The sequence below is a fragment of the Bufo gargarizans genome, chromosome 6, assembly GCF_014858855.1.
Source record: "Bufo gargarizans isolate SCDJY-AF-19 chromosome 6, ASM1485885v1, whole genome shotgun sequence".
Lineage (NCBI taxonomy): Eukaryota > Metazoa > Chordata > Amphibia > Anura > Bufonidae > Bufo > Bufo gargarizans.
Window position 1 is genome coordinate 346,377,068 of NC_058085.1, and position 14,572 is coordinate 346,391,639.

General features: G+C 47.9%; 1 protein-coding gene across 3 annotated transcripts in view; it reads right to left on the reverse strand.

Annotated features, from left to right (window-relative positions):
* ENTPD7 (ectonucleoside triphosphate diphosphohydrolase 7) overlaps nt 1-4,631 on the reverse strand; it is a 35,356-nt gene extending 30,725 nt beyond the window's left edge. For 2 of the 3 annotated variants that reach the window (XM_044298173.1, XM_044298171.1), the window contains exon 1: nt 4,002-4,181. The gene's annotated coding sequence lies outside the window, so the exon portion shown is untranslated. Of the gene's footprint in view, nt 1-4,001; nt 4,182-4,578 lie in introns of those variants that run through there. The other variant, XM_044298172.1, reaches the window with a different exon arrangement.
* Between the last annotated feature and the right edge of the window lie 9,941 nt (nt 4,632-14,572).

Sequence of the window (14,572 nt, forward strand, 5' to 3'; positions counted from 1 at the left end):
CCTGCTGCCTGGCAGGTGCTGCCAGGGGGGCAGACCCCCCCCCCCCCTGTTTTTAACTCATTGGTGGCCAGTGCGGCCGCCCCCCCTCCCTCCCCTGTAGTTAACTCATTGGTGGCCAGTGCGGCCGCCCCCCCCCTCTCTCCCCTGTGCGGCCGCCCCCCCCCCCTCCCTCCCCTGTAGTAAACTCGTTGGTGTCCAGTGGGCCCCCCCTCCCTCCCCTGTAGTTAACTCGTTGGTGGCCAGTGGGCCCCCCCTCCGTCCGCTATAGATAACTCATTGGTGTCCAGTGGGCCCCCCCTCCGTCCGCTATAGATAACTCATTGGTGTCCAGTGGGCCCCCCCTCCCTCCGCTGTAGATAACTCGTTGGTGGCCAGTGGGCCCTCTCCCCTCCCTCCCCCTCCTAATTAAAATCGCCCCCCTATCATTGGTGGCAGTGGTGAGTACCGATCGGAGTCCCAGTGTAATCGCTGGGGCTCCGATCGGTAACCATGGCAACCGGGACGCTACTGCAGTCCCGGTTGCCATGGTAGCTTAGCAATTTGTAGAAGCTTCATACTTACCTGAAGAGCTGCGATGTCTGTGACCGGCCGGGAGCTCCTCCTACTGGTAAGTGAAAGGTCTGTGCGGTGCATTGCTTATAGCGCAGACCTGTCACTTACCAGTAGGAGGAGCTCCCGGCCGGTCACAGACATCGCTGCTCTTCAGGTAAGTATAAAGCTTCTACAAATTGCTAAGCTACCATGGCAACCGGGACTGCAGTAGCGTCCCGGTTGCCATGGTTACCGATCGGAGCCCCAGCGATTACACTGGGACTCCGATCGGTACTCACCACTGCCACCAATGATAGGGGGGCGATTTTAATTAGGAGGGGGTGGGAGGGGAGAGGGCCCACTGGCCACCAATGAGTTATCTATAGCGGACGGAGGGGGGGCCCACTGGACACCAATGAGTTATCTATAGCGGACGGAGGGGGGGCCCACTGGACACCAATGAGTTATCTATAGCGGACGGAGGGGGGGGGCCCACTGGACACCAATGAGTTATCTATAGCGGACGGAGGGGGGGCCCACTGGACACCAATTAGTTAACTACAGGGGAGGGAGGGGGGGCTGGCTACCAAGAAGTTAACTACAGGGGAGGGAGGGGGGGGGGGGGGCGGCCGCACTGGCCACAAATGAGTTAAAAACAGGGGGGGGGGGGGTCTGCCCCCTGCTGCCTGGCAGCACCTGCCAGGCAGCAGGGGGCAGTCATGTACACAGTTTTTCAGTATATTCTAACCTGAAGCGTCCCCATCACCATGGGAACGCTTCTGTGTTAGAATATACTGTCGGAAATGAGTTTTCACGAAGTGAAAACTTAGATCAGAAAAAGCTTTTATGCAGACGGATCTTCGGATCCGTCTGTATGAAAGCAACCTACGGCCACGGATCACGGACACGGATGCCAATCTTGTGTGCATCCGTGTTCTTTCACGGACCCATTGACTTGAATGGGCCCGTGAACCGTTGGCCGTGAAAAAAATAGGACAGGTTATATTTTTTTCACGGCCTCGAAACACGGGTCACGGGCGCGGTGTAAAAACGGTGCACAAGCCGAGTTTTCTACGGCCCCATTGAAAGTCAATGGAGCCGCAGAAAAAAACGGAAAACGGCCACGGGTGCACACAACGGTCGTGTGCATGAGGCCTAAGAGGGAGACAGAGAAATCTTTAGGAAAATACACAACCATAATTGTAGACCTATCGGTCAAATCATTACTCTTGCTCATTACTTGCAGGATCCCTTTAGGGCTGGTTCACACGAGCGAGTCCATTGCGGAAATCAAGCTCCGTATGCGAGTGTGATCCTCCGCTCTGGACTTGCAGGAGCGCACGGCATTATCATGATTTATAATGCTGTGTGTCTCTGCTTGACCTTATTTCCACAGAATAATAGTGACATAAAGCTGTCAGTGTGATTCTGTAGAAATAAGGTCAAGCAGAGACACATAGCATTATAAATCATGATAATGCCGTGCGCTCCTGCAAGTCCAGAGCGGAGGATCACACTCGCATACGGAGCTTGATTTCCGCAATGGACTCGCTCGTGTGAAACAGCCCTAAAGGGTTTTTTCCGGGAGTACAATATGGATAATCTATCCTTTAGGATAAGGGGTCATGCACACAAACATATTTTTTCGGGATACGTTCCGGGTTTTTTTTGTGGACCGTATGCGAAACCTTTTTATTTTAATGGGTCAGCAATTAGGTTACTCTATGCGCATTCAGTATCGCAAAAAAATAGAACATGTCCTAGTATTGTAAGGATCGGACTGTTCTATTAGGAGCCAGCTGTTACCTTCCGCAAAATATGGAATGCACATGGACATCATCTGTATTTTTTGCGGATCCGTTTTCTGCAGAGCGCAAAATACATACGGTCATGTGCGTGAGCCCCAAGTCATCAGTGTCTGATGGGTGAGGGGTCTGATTCCCAACATTTTAACCGATCAGCTGTTTGAACAGGACGCGGAGCTCTGGTAAGCAATGTGGCCTCTGCCTAGGGCAGTGATGTCACATTCATCGGTGACCTGGTCCTATTAAGTGAACTGGCCTGGGCTGCAATATCATGCACAGCCACTATATGAAGAATGGCGCTGTGCTGGCACACCTCTTCGAAAGAGCTGATCGGTGGAGGTGCCAGTTGTCGGACCCAAACTGATCAGATACTGACAACCTATCCTAAGAATAGGATACACGTTTGGCCTAGAAAACACGTCGGCCGCACCTTCCAGCTTTCCCCGACCCGAACTGACTGCATCACAGAGATTTAGGATATTATGATTGATATGCTAGAAACGTCTGATCGGTAATAACCCCGGGGAAAACACTGCGTCTACTTTTGCCCTACTTTATTGAATGGGATAAAGTCACAATGCTTTTTTGGAGCATCACCTACGTCTCTGGGCTCATGCACACAGCCGTAGATTTGGCCCGCATCCGATTCGCGTTTTTTGCGGATCAGATGCGGACCCATTCATCTCCATTGGGCAGCAAAAGATGCGGACAGCACATTGTGTCGGCATCCTTACATCTGTTCAGCGTCCCCCAGCAAAAAAAAATAGAACATGTCCTATTCTTGTATATTTTGCGGACTTGAATAGGACTTTTCCCTAGGGGAGGGGGCATGCTAGCAGCCGGGGTCCGTATTACGGGGGAGCCGCCTGCGCCTCAGGGCTACTACGGGGGAGCCGCCTGCGCCTCAGGGCTATTACGGGGGAGCCGCCTGCGCCTCAGGGCTACTACGGGGGAGCCGCCTGCGCATCAGGGCTATTACGGGGGAGCCGCCTGCGCATCAGGGCTATTACGGGGGAGCCGCCTGCGCATCAGGGCTATTACGGGGGAGCCGCCTGCGCATCAGGGCTATTACGGGGGAGCCGCCTGCGCATCAGGGCTATTACGGGGGAGCCGCCTGCGCATCAGGGCTATTACGGGGGAGCCGTCTGCGCATCAGGGCTATTACGGGGGAGCCGCCTGCGCATCAGCGCTATTGAGGGGGAGTCGCCTATCAGGGCTATTACGGGGGAGCCGCCTGCGCATCAGGGCTATTATGGGGAGCCGCCTGCGCATCAGGGCTATTACAGGGAGCAGCCAGTGCCTCAGGGCTATTACGGGGGAGCAGCCTGCGCATCAGGGCTATTACAGGGGAGCCGCCTGCGCATCAGGGCTATTACAGGGGACCCGCCTGCGCATCAGGGCTATTACAGGGGACCCGCCTGCGCATCAGGGATATTACAAGGGACCCGCCTGCGCATCAGAGCTATTATGGGGGAGCCGCCTGCGCCTCGGGGCCATTACGGGGGAGCCGCCTGTGCATCAGGGCTATTACACTGTAGAGAGGCACCACTTGTACCTTTTGTGTGCTTTTTTTTCCTTTACTTACTAGTATGGTCTTGTCGATAATAGAATAGGAGACTAGCAATGTGTGCTGTGACTTGTAGTTCTACAGCTATTATAATCTACCTGTCAACGTGTCAGACGTCCTTCCACAGACTATCACAGTCCGATCCCCTCCACTTTACAGACACAACACGAGCGCCACTCTCCTCATATCAGGGGTATGGAGACGGTGCCCACACAGCCATCTACAAACATGCCCCCGACCTGAACACCCGGAAGTGGGAAGCCGGTATTGCGTGCCTGTGGTACCACGTCTTCAGCTTTCTTCCTTTCTTTCTTTTTTTTCAGGATAACTTTATTGACTACACAACATTGCGCGTGACGATTTACATCACGTGACACGCGGCGGCTGTCAGCAGACAGTGCTGGGGTAGAGAGCTGAGGCATGAGCCCCTGTAGACTGGAGCCTCATTGACCACTAGTCTACGTGATCTATTCACGGGCTGAAAGCGTTTGCTTCCTTTGCATCTATTAGGTGGCGTATTTTTTTAGTTTGCCGATTTTTTTTTTTCCATAACCGGACAAGCCTGTAACTCCGACCAAAGCTTAGCTATACCTACCCAGTCCCCTAAAGGTGTTATCTAACCCCAAAAATGCCCCCCTCCCCAATGCCCAGGCCCCTCATACAGATTGTACTTACCCCGCTCCCCTGCACCAGCGTCACCACTGATGCCCGCACGGCCGCCGCTGCTGCATCTCCTCGTCGTGTGTATCAAAACATTGGGGGGGGGGGGGGGCAGCCAATAGTAGGTCGCTACAGGTAGAGCCTCCCTCACAGTAATATGCCCAGATATGTGCCCCCTCACAGTAATATGCCCAGATATATGCCCCCTCACAGTAATATGCCCAGATATATGCCCCCTCACAGTAATATGCCCAGATATATGCCCCCTCACAGTAATATGCCCAGATATGTGCCCCCTCACAGTAATATGCCCAGATATGTGCCCCCTCACAGTAATATGCCCAGATATGTGCCCCCTCACAGTAATATGCCCAGATATGTGCCCCCTCACAGTAATATGCCCAGATATGTGCCCCCTCACAGTATTTATGGCCAGATATGTGCCCCCTCACAGTAATATGCCCAGATATGTGCCCCCTCACAGTAATATGCCCAGATATGTGCCCCCTCACAGTAATATGCCCAGATATGTGCCCCCTCACAGTAATATGCCCAGATATGTGCCCCCTCACAGTATTTATGGCCAGATATGTGCCCCCTCACAGTAATATGCCCAGATATGTGCCCCCTCACAGTATTTATGGCCAGATATGTGCCCCCTCACAGTATTTATAGCCAGATATGTGCCCCCTCACAGTATTTATGGCCAGATATGTGCCCCCTCACAGTATTTATAGCCAGATATGTGCCCCCTTACAGTATTCATGGCCAGATATGTGCCCCCTCAGTATTTATGCCCAGATATGTGCCCCCTCACAGTATTTATGCCCAGATATGTGCCCCCTTACAGTATTCATGGCCAGATATGTGCCCCCTCAGTATTTATGGCCAGATATGTGCCCCCTCAGTATTTATGGCCAGATATGTGCCCCCTCACAGTATTTATGCCCAGATATGTGCCCCCTTACAGTATTCATGGCCAGATATGTGCCCCCTCAGTATTTATGGCCAGATATGTGCCCCCTCAGTATTTATGGCCAGATATGTGCCCCCTCACAGTATTTATGCCCAGATATGTGCCCCCTTACAGTATTCATGGCCAGATATGTGCCCCCCTCAGTATTTATGCCCAGATATGTGCCCTCACAGTATTTATAGCCAGATATGTGCCCCCTCAGTATTTATGCCCAGATATGTGCCCTCACAGTATTTATAGCCAGATATGTGTCCCCTCACAGTATTTATAGCCAGATATGTTCCCCCTTACAGTATTCATGCCCAGATATGTGCCCCCTCAGTATTTATGCCCAGATATGTGCCCCCTCACAGTATTTATGCCCAGATATGTGCCCCCTCACAGTATTTATGCCCAGATATGTGCCCCCTCAGTATTTATGCCCAGATATGTGCCCCCTTCACAGGAAGTAAATACTCACCCAGCTCCTCCGATGCTGGCGCCCCCCAGCGGGCAGGATACCGTTACACAGCGTGCTCCTGGTCTGTGTTGGAGGAGCAGAGGCTGATTCAGGCCGACCCTGCTGAGCTGAATGGGGAGCAGCCCCCTGCTTCACCAGTACAATTAGCTGAGAGCGGGACGTACCTCAGCCGCTCAATGTCCGCGGGACAGCCACCGAAATCCTGGACTGTCCCGCTGGATCCGGGATGGTTGGGAGGAATGGGTTTTAACACTGTCAAAATCCAGATTGCTTCCACAGTTTTTTCAATTTGCCGTGAAACCGGTCTTGATCAAATCCGTGCTGAAGCCAGCTCCCAAAATCCTACGTCTGAACATACCCCAAGGATATATTCACATGATTTAAATTTTACACAAATTAAAACCGGGACAGATCCGCATCCCATTTTTTCATAAGGCTGGTGAAATATTAAAATCTCTTGAATGCTTGGCAGTGCAGATTCCAATAGGAAACAATGCGACTCAGACTTGCTGCACACATAATACACGGAGAAATGTGCTACGTTCACGCGACCATAATATGGGTCCGCGTCCAGTCAGCTTTTTTTATTGATCGCATACGAACCCATTCATTTCTGTGAGTCCGCAAAATATGCAGACAGATGTCATCCATGTGCTGTCCGCCTCTGCGCGGCCGTTCCTTCAAATTATAGAACGTGTCCGTTTTGCGTTCAAGAATAGGCTCTAGGTGCCGCAGAAAGTGCTGGATGTACGCAGCCGGTATCCACTGTGCGGAACAGAAAACGGATATGGTCGTGTGAATGGAGCCTAAGCCATATGAACATACCCTTAGGCCAGAGACACACGTGCAGTTTTTTTAGCCAAAGCCGGAAGGAGAAGAAGAACTCCCGTTATATTTCCCATTCCTTATGAATCCACTTTTTGGCTTTGGCTCAAAAAACCGCTTGTGTGATTACAGGCTTATCCTGCAGCATACAGTCGGTTATGACCAAATTGTGTTGGAAATGAAAGCTTTCACGATGTTACTCTTTGAGCAAAGGTCAAAGACTCTGGATTGAATGTTTGCAATCTGAGGAAAAGTAAACATTCAGCAGATAATGGGGCTTTATAACACTGGAATCAATAGATATTACTGATATGAACAAGTGTGGCCAACAAGATCCACGTGGCCGGCCATAGAAATAAAAGAGACCATCTACAGCAGGAGTGTAACTATAATTCATAGGGCCCCATAGCAAAATAAGATGATACCCCAACCACCTAATGTAAGAAAATGAACAGCCGCATAAATAGCAATAATTAAAGGGGTTGTCTCATCATGGGAATGGGGGCATATCGCTAGGATATGCCCCCATTGTCTTATAGGTGCGGGTATATAAAATGGTATATAAAATAACACCATATATCAGAAAACCCACATTATAGCAAAAATCCACCATATTGTTATTCCCCACAAAAAGGTAAAATGTTCTTGCACCTGATAGAATCCCAGCATTACCTCCACTACATTGGGGGATATAGCTGTTAGAAATCAAGTCGGGAGTGAAAGCAGTAAATTCTGTTTTTACTTTCACTTTCAGCTGCATTCACTGCCATCACAATTTCTAACAGCTACATCTTCAAACGTATTGGAGATAATACTTTAATTCTGGTCATGTTTGAAAGCTTGGAATGTCCAGCTGCTACTAAACCTGAGATATGAGCAGCTAAAGCTGACTTGACCCATAGAATAAAGTTATCATGTTACTTATACCACATGGTGAACGCCGTAAATAAATTCCACAAAATTATGTTAAATTGCATATTTTTTTATCTTATCCCCCTAAAAATAAAAGTTATTTAATACACTGAATGTACCCCAAAATGGTTCCTAAATAAAAACTACAACTCATCCTGAAAAATACTGAAAAATGTTTAGGCAAAGAGGTGTAAAATGTTACTGGTCCTTAAGGCTAAAATAAGTTATGTCACTAGGGGGTTAAAAATGCAATAGTGTCCCCCGAGTTGTGTGCCAACAAGATTTACGTGAGACATATATTCAAAATCTACAATAAGAAGTGACATTTTCAGGAGGGTTTTTCCAATTTTAATGTGACTATAAGGGCCCATTCACACAACCGTATTTTTCTTTCCGCATCTGATCTGCAATTTTGCAGATCATATACGGACCTATTCATTTCAACAGGGCCACAAAAGATGTGGACAGAACACCGTTCTGCAGCTCCCGCAAAAAGGATAGAACATGTCCTATTCTTGTCCATAATTTCTATTATAGGGTAGGACCTTCCAATCTGCAAAATGCAGAACCTGCGAGGCCGGGATCCGTGCTTTGCTGCTTTGCAAAAACGGATATGGTCTTGTGAATGAGCACTTAGGAGGTTAAAGGGGTTTTCAGAGTTTTTTTAACCCATGACTGATCCTCTGGATAGCTCCTCAGTGTCGATTGCCGGAGGCCCAAGGCAGACCTCCGGGACGTCTTGCAAACAGGACACAGGCAAGATTCAGACCAGGGACCAAAAGAATACTTTATTACAGATGTAATAAAAGAACATGACAGTACAGCAGAAATAAGTGCACCGGAAGACCAGAGGCAAAACCCATAGGGCGAAGAGCAAGTGAGCCCCGTTCTTCACAGAGCCCCTGGTGGTGGGGATGAACTGGGCCGAGGACTCGCTGTTCCCAACTCCAGGAAGGTCCAAGTACACTTGGCCGCTACCTACAGAGAACCTATCTGGTGCAAGCACCAGCGGAGCAGACAACAGAACTGGAACCCAAGCAAACACAGGACATGGAAGAGACAACAAGATGGGGACCAGCACAGAAGCAGATGCCTGGACCCCAAGCAGAATGGAAGCATGGCGGTCTCAGGCAGAGCTGCACACAGACTAGAGATCCTCTTGCCGGAGAACCCAGGGGCCCTCTCACAAAGGCAGGACAAACACAGGAACAGAAGCAGTAAGGCAATACAGGACAGACAAGGGACGGACTGGATCAGAAGCAGTAGGCACTGCCAGGCTGGACACGAAACAGGCAGGATCGGAAGCAGTAGGCACTGCCAGGCTGGACACGAAACAGGCAGGATCGGAAGCAGTAGGCACTGCCAGGCTGGACACGAAACAGGCAGGATCAGAAGCAGTAGGCACTGCCAGGCTGGACATGAAACAGGCAGGATCGGAAGCAGTTTAGCACTGCGAAGCTACAGACGCAGTTCGAGCACTGCTAGGCTAGACATGGAACAGAGTGGATCCAGACAAAGAACAGGTACAGAAGAACAGGCAAGGCAAGGATAACATCACAGGACAGGTACAGACAAAGCAACAACAACATCATAGAACAGGTAACAACAACAATGTGTTACCAGGCGACACCACAAACAAGGGCAGATGGCAAAACCCCCTGGGTCAGCAGCAAGGTGCTTCACCCAGCAAGACACAATACAGACTGACCCCAAGTCCCACAGCTCACAGATAGATATAGCTGATAAACGAGGGCATCTGATAAGCTACGGCCAGGACCCCCAGAACCAAACAGAGAAGAGAACACACAGGCTGCAGAACATGACGTTGCCCCTGGCAACCAGCATACACGGAGTCCACCGCAGCCAGTACGCCAGAGCACAAACAACCCATGACACAAACATAAACGCATCCATACTCAGGCCATGTTCACACACAAGGCCGCAGCCAGCACGCATCACAGAACCAGCATACATGGGGTTAGCCACAGCCAGTACACAAAGCGCATGCAGCCAGCCTGCAGGGCACCGGCGACAGGAACCACAGAGATGCAGACACGGAAGCCACAAACACAGGCCACAGTTCACACACACCACCGCAGCCGGCACACAGTCCCAAGCAACCAGCATACACAGGAGTCAGCCTGCAGCCAGTACGCAAGAGAGCCTGCAGCCAGCCTACACAGCCAAACCTGTTCTTACTCATGACTGACGAACCAGCACCATGACTCACATATATAAAGATTTATTTCCACCCTCTCATCAGAAAATGAGGAGGTGGAAATTCAGGTGTATGTAATTGAGTTAATTGGGCATGGATCGCTTGGCTAACCTTTGTTTCTAGAGAACAAATACATAGAACTTATTATAAAATATACATGAACCCAACATACAGTCAGGTCCATAAATATTGGGACATCGACACAATTCTAACATTTTGGGCTCTATACACCACCACAATGGATTTGAAATGAGACGAGCAAGATGTGCTTTACCTGCAGACTGTCAGCTTTAATTTGAGGGTATTTACATCCAAATCAGGTGAACGGTGCAGGAATTACAACAGTTTGCATATGTGCCTCCCACTTGTTAAGGGACCAAAAGTAATGGGACAGAATAATAATCATAAATCTAACTTTCACTTTTTAATACTTGGTTGAAAATCCTTTGCAGTCAATTACAGCCTGAAGTCTGGAACGCATAGACATCACCAGACGCTGGGTTCCATCCCTGGTGATGCTCTGCCAGGCCTCTACTGCAACTGTCTTCAGTTCCTGCTTGTTCTTGGGGCATTTTCCCTTCAGTTTTGTCTTCAGCAAGTGAAATGCATGCTCAATCGGATTCAGGTCAGGTGATTGACTTGGCCATTGCATAACATTCCACTTCTTTCCCTTAAAAACTCTTTGGTTGCTTTTGCAGTATGCTTAGGGTCATTGTCCATCTGCACTGTGAAGCGCCGTCCAATGAGTTCTGAAGCATTTGGCTGAATATGAGCAGATAATATTGCCCGAAACACTTCAGAATTCATCCTGCTGCTTTTGTCAGCAGTCACATCATCAATAAATACAAGAGAACCAGTTCCATTGGCAGCCATACATGCCCACGCCATGACACTACCACCACCATGCTTCACTGATGAGGTGATATGCTTAGGATCATGAGCAGTTCCTTTCCTTCTCCATACTCTTCTCTTCCCATCACTCTGGTACAAGTTGATCTTGGTCTCATCTGTCCATAGGATGTTGTTCCAGAACTGTGAAGGCTTTTTTAGATGTCGTTTGGCAAACTCTAATCTGGCCTTCCTGTTTTTGAGGCTCACCAATGGTTTACATCTTGTGGTGAACCCTCTGTATTCACTCTGGTGAAGTCTTCTCTTGATTGTTGACTTTGACACACATACACCTACCTCCTGGAGAGTGTTCTTGATCTGGCCAACTGTTGTGAAGGGTGTTTTCTTCACCAGGGAAATAATAAAATAATTCTTCGGTCATCCACCACAGTTGTTTTCCGTGGTCTTCCGGGTCTTTTGGTGTTGCTGAGCTCACCGGTGCGTTCCTTCTTTTTAAGAATGTTCCAAACAGTTGTTTTGGCCAGGCCTGATGTTTTTGCTATCTCTCTGATGGGTTTGCTGTGTTTTTTCAGCCTAATGATGGCTGGCTTCACTGATAGTGACAGCTCTTTGGATCTCATCTTGAGAGTTGACAGGAACAGATTCCAAATGCAAATACCACACTTGAAATGAACTCTGGACCTTTTATCTGCTCGATTTAATTGGGATAATGAGGGAATAACACACACCTGGCCATGGAACAGCTGAGAAGCCAATTGTCCCATTACTTTTGGTCCCTTAACAAGTGGGAGGCACATATGCAAACTGTTGTAATTCCTGCACCGTTCACCTGATTTGGATGTAAATACCCTCAAATTAAAGCTGACAGTCTGCAGGTAAAGCACATCTTGTTCATTTAATTTCAAATCCATTGTGGTGGTGTATAGAGCCAAAAATGTTAGAATTGTGTCGATATCCCAATATTTATGGACCAGACTGTATGTCAATGGTGAAAGACACTGTATAATATAATAAATTAAACTTTGCTGAATTCCCTATACTGAACTGTTTGTAGAGAGAAAATGCGTGGAAATAAAACTTTATATATGTGAGTCATGGTGCTGGTTCGTCAGTCATGAGTAAGAACAGGTGTTGTTCGAAACGCGTAGACTGAAGCGGGATTTGAGAGGACGTGTTTTACTGCCACTGTTATGTTCACTGCTGGAAATAAAATAAATCTTCACTGAAGAATTGTTTCGGTGCTGGATTCATTCTTATTGTTACAAGCTAATATGTTTTATCAATGACAAATGTCTCGTTCTCATGCTATCAGATGTTTACCTCCACCCCTTGTTAGTTGCTTTTCACTTTGAAAAATGCTTTAACTTCCATCTCAGACAGAACAGCTCCACAGGAGGATCATATTACAGATGTCAATACAAGTCTATGAAGAGGGGAGGGGGAGGAGTGAGCAGCAGAACGTGTGAGCTAGAACTCAGTGAGATACACTAAAGAGACTGCACAGCTACATCGGAGCTTTATATCTCAGCACAAGTGCTTTATTCACAATCATGCAGGTCAGTACTCCTCTGTAATGTCCTTCATGATCCTGGGGCTGCTTCTGAGTGCATAAGAGAATGTTAGGAAGCAGATTCTCCTCTACTTTCTGTGTGCAGTGGATGGCAGACAGTCTCCTCCCACTATATCTGAGGGATCTAAAAAATAGATGTTCAGCATATACAGAGGTATGCCAGATACAAGTGATGTGCCAAGAATCGGCCGGACTAAAACCGCTGCACTCAGTGGTATTTTCCTGGCCGATTCTCGCCATATTTGCTGGGTTGTGCCAGGATCTCATATACAGGTCCTTCTCAAAAAATAAGCATATTGTGATAAAGTTCATTATTTTCTGTAATGTACTGAAAAACATTAGACTTTTATATATTTTAGATTCATTACACACTAACTGAAGTAGTTCAAGCCTTTTATTGTTTTAATATTGATGATTTTGGCATACAGCTCATGAAAACCCAAAATTCCTATCTAAAAAAATTAGCATATCATGAAAAGGTTCTCTAAACGAGCTATTAACCTAATCATCTGAATCAACTAATTAACTCTAAACACCTGCAAAAGATTCCTGAGGCTTTTAAAAACTCCCAGCCTGGTTCATTACTCAAAACCGCAATCATGGGTAAGACTGCCGACCTGACTGCTGTCCAGAAGGCCATCATTGACACCCTCAAGCAAGAGGGTAAGACACAGAAAGAAATTTCTGAAGGAATAGGCTGTTCCCAGAGTGCTGTATCAAGGCACCTCAGTGGGAAGTCTGTGGGAAGGAAAAAGTGTGGCAGAAAACGCTGCACAACGAGAAGAGGTGACCGGACCCTGAGGAAGATTGTGGAGAAGGACCGATTCCAGACCTTGGGGGACCTGCGGAAGCAGTGGACTGAGTCTGGAGTAGAAACATCCAGAGCCCCCGTGTACAGGCGTGTGCAGGAAATGGGCTACAGGTGCCGCATTCCCCAGAAACAGCGGCAGAAGCGCCTGACCTGGGCTACAGAGAAGCAGCACTGGACTGTTGCATGTCATTCGGAAATCAAGGTGCCAGAGTCTGGAGGAAGACTGGGGAGAGGGAAATGCCAAAATGCCTGAAGTCCAGTGTCAAGTACCCACAGTCAGTGATGGTCTGGGGTGCCATGTCAGCTGCTGGTGTTGGTCCACTGTGTTTTATCAAGAGCAGGGTCAATGCAGCTAGCTATCAGGAGATTTTGGAGCACTTCATGCTTCCATCTGCTGAAAAGCTTTATGGAGATGAAGATTTCATTTTTCAGCACGACCTGGCACCTGCTCACAGTGCCAACACCACTGGTAAATGGTTTACTGACCATGGTATTACTGTGCTCAATTGGCCTGCCAACTCTCCTGACCTGAACCCCATAGAGAATCTGTGAGATATTGGGAAGAGAAAGTTGAGAGACGCAAGACCCAACACTCTGGATGAGCTTAAGGCCGCTATCGAAGCCTCCTGGGCCTCCATAACACCTCAGCAGTGCCACAGGCTGATTGCCTCCATGCCACGCCGCATTGAAGCAGTCATTTCTGCAAAAGGATTCCCCACCAAGTATTGAGGGCATAACTGAACATAATTATTTTAAGGTTGACTTTTTTTGTATTAAAAACACTTTTCTTTTATTGGTCGGATGAAATATGCTAATTTTTTGAGATTTTGGTTTTCATGAGCTGTATGCCAAAATCATCAATATTAAAACAATAAAAGGCTTGAACTACTTCAGTTGTGTGTAATCAATCTAAAATATATGAAAGTCTAATGTTTATCAGTACATTACAGAAAATAATGAACTTTATCACAATATGCTAATTTTTTTAGAAGGACCTGTATATCACTATCTTATAGTTAATGGGGCCAGACGGCATCCCTATAGCTTCTGGCGATGCCGGATACAGAGAGATCCGGCAGGCTCTGTCCTGCTGGAACAGCCTGCCTGATCTGAAAAGCGCTAGTCTGAAACTAGCCTGCTCTTGTACGCTTATATTTAAAATTTCCGATTTGCTCAGGTTCACTCTAAAGTTTGAAGTGCATCCAAAATTTTTAAAGTTCTGGAGTACTGCCGTGGACCCTTTAAGCTTCATTTGCCATTTCTCCGCCCAAGTCTCCAGCTTCCCCAGATCCTTCAGTAATGTAATATTGTCCTCCTCTGTGTTGCTTACCTTACAGAGCTTAGTATCATCGCAATTACTAATCCCCGGTGAGAAAAACACTTCAGCA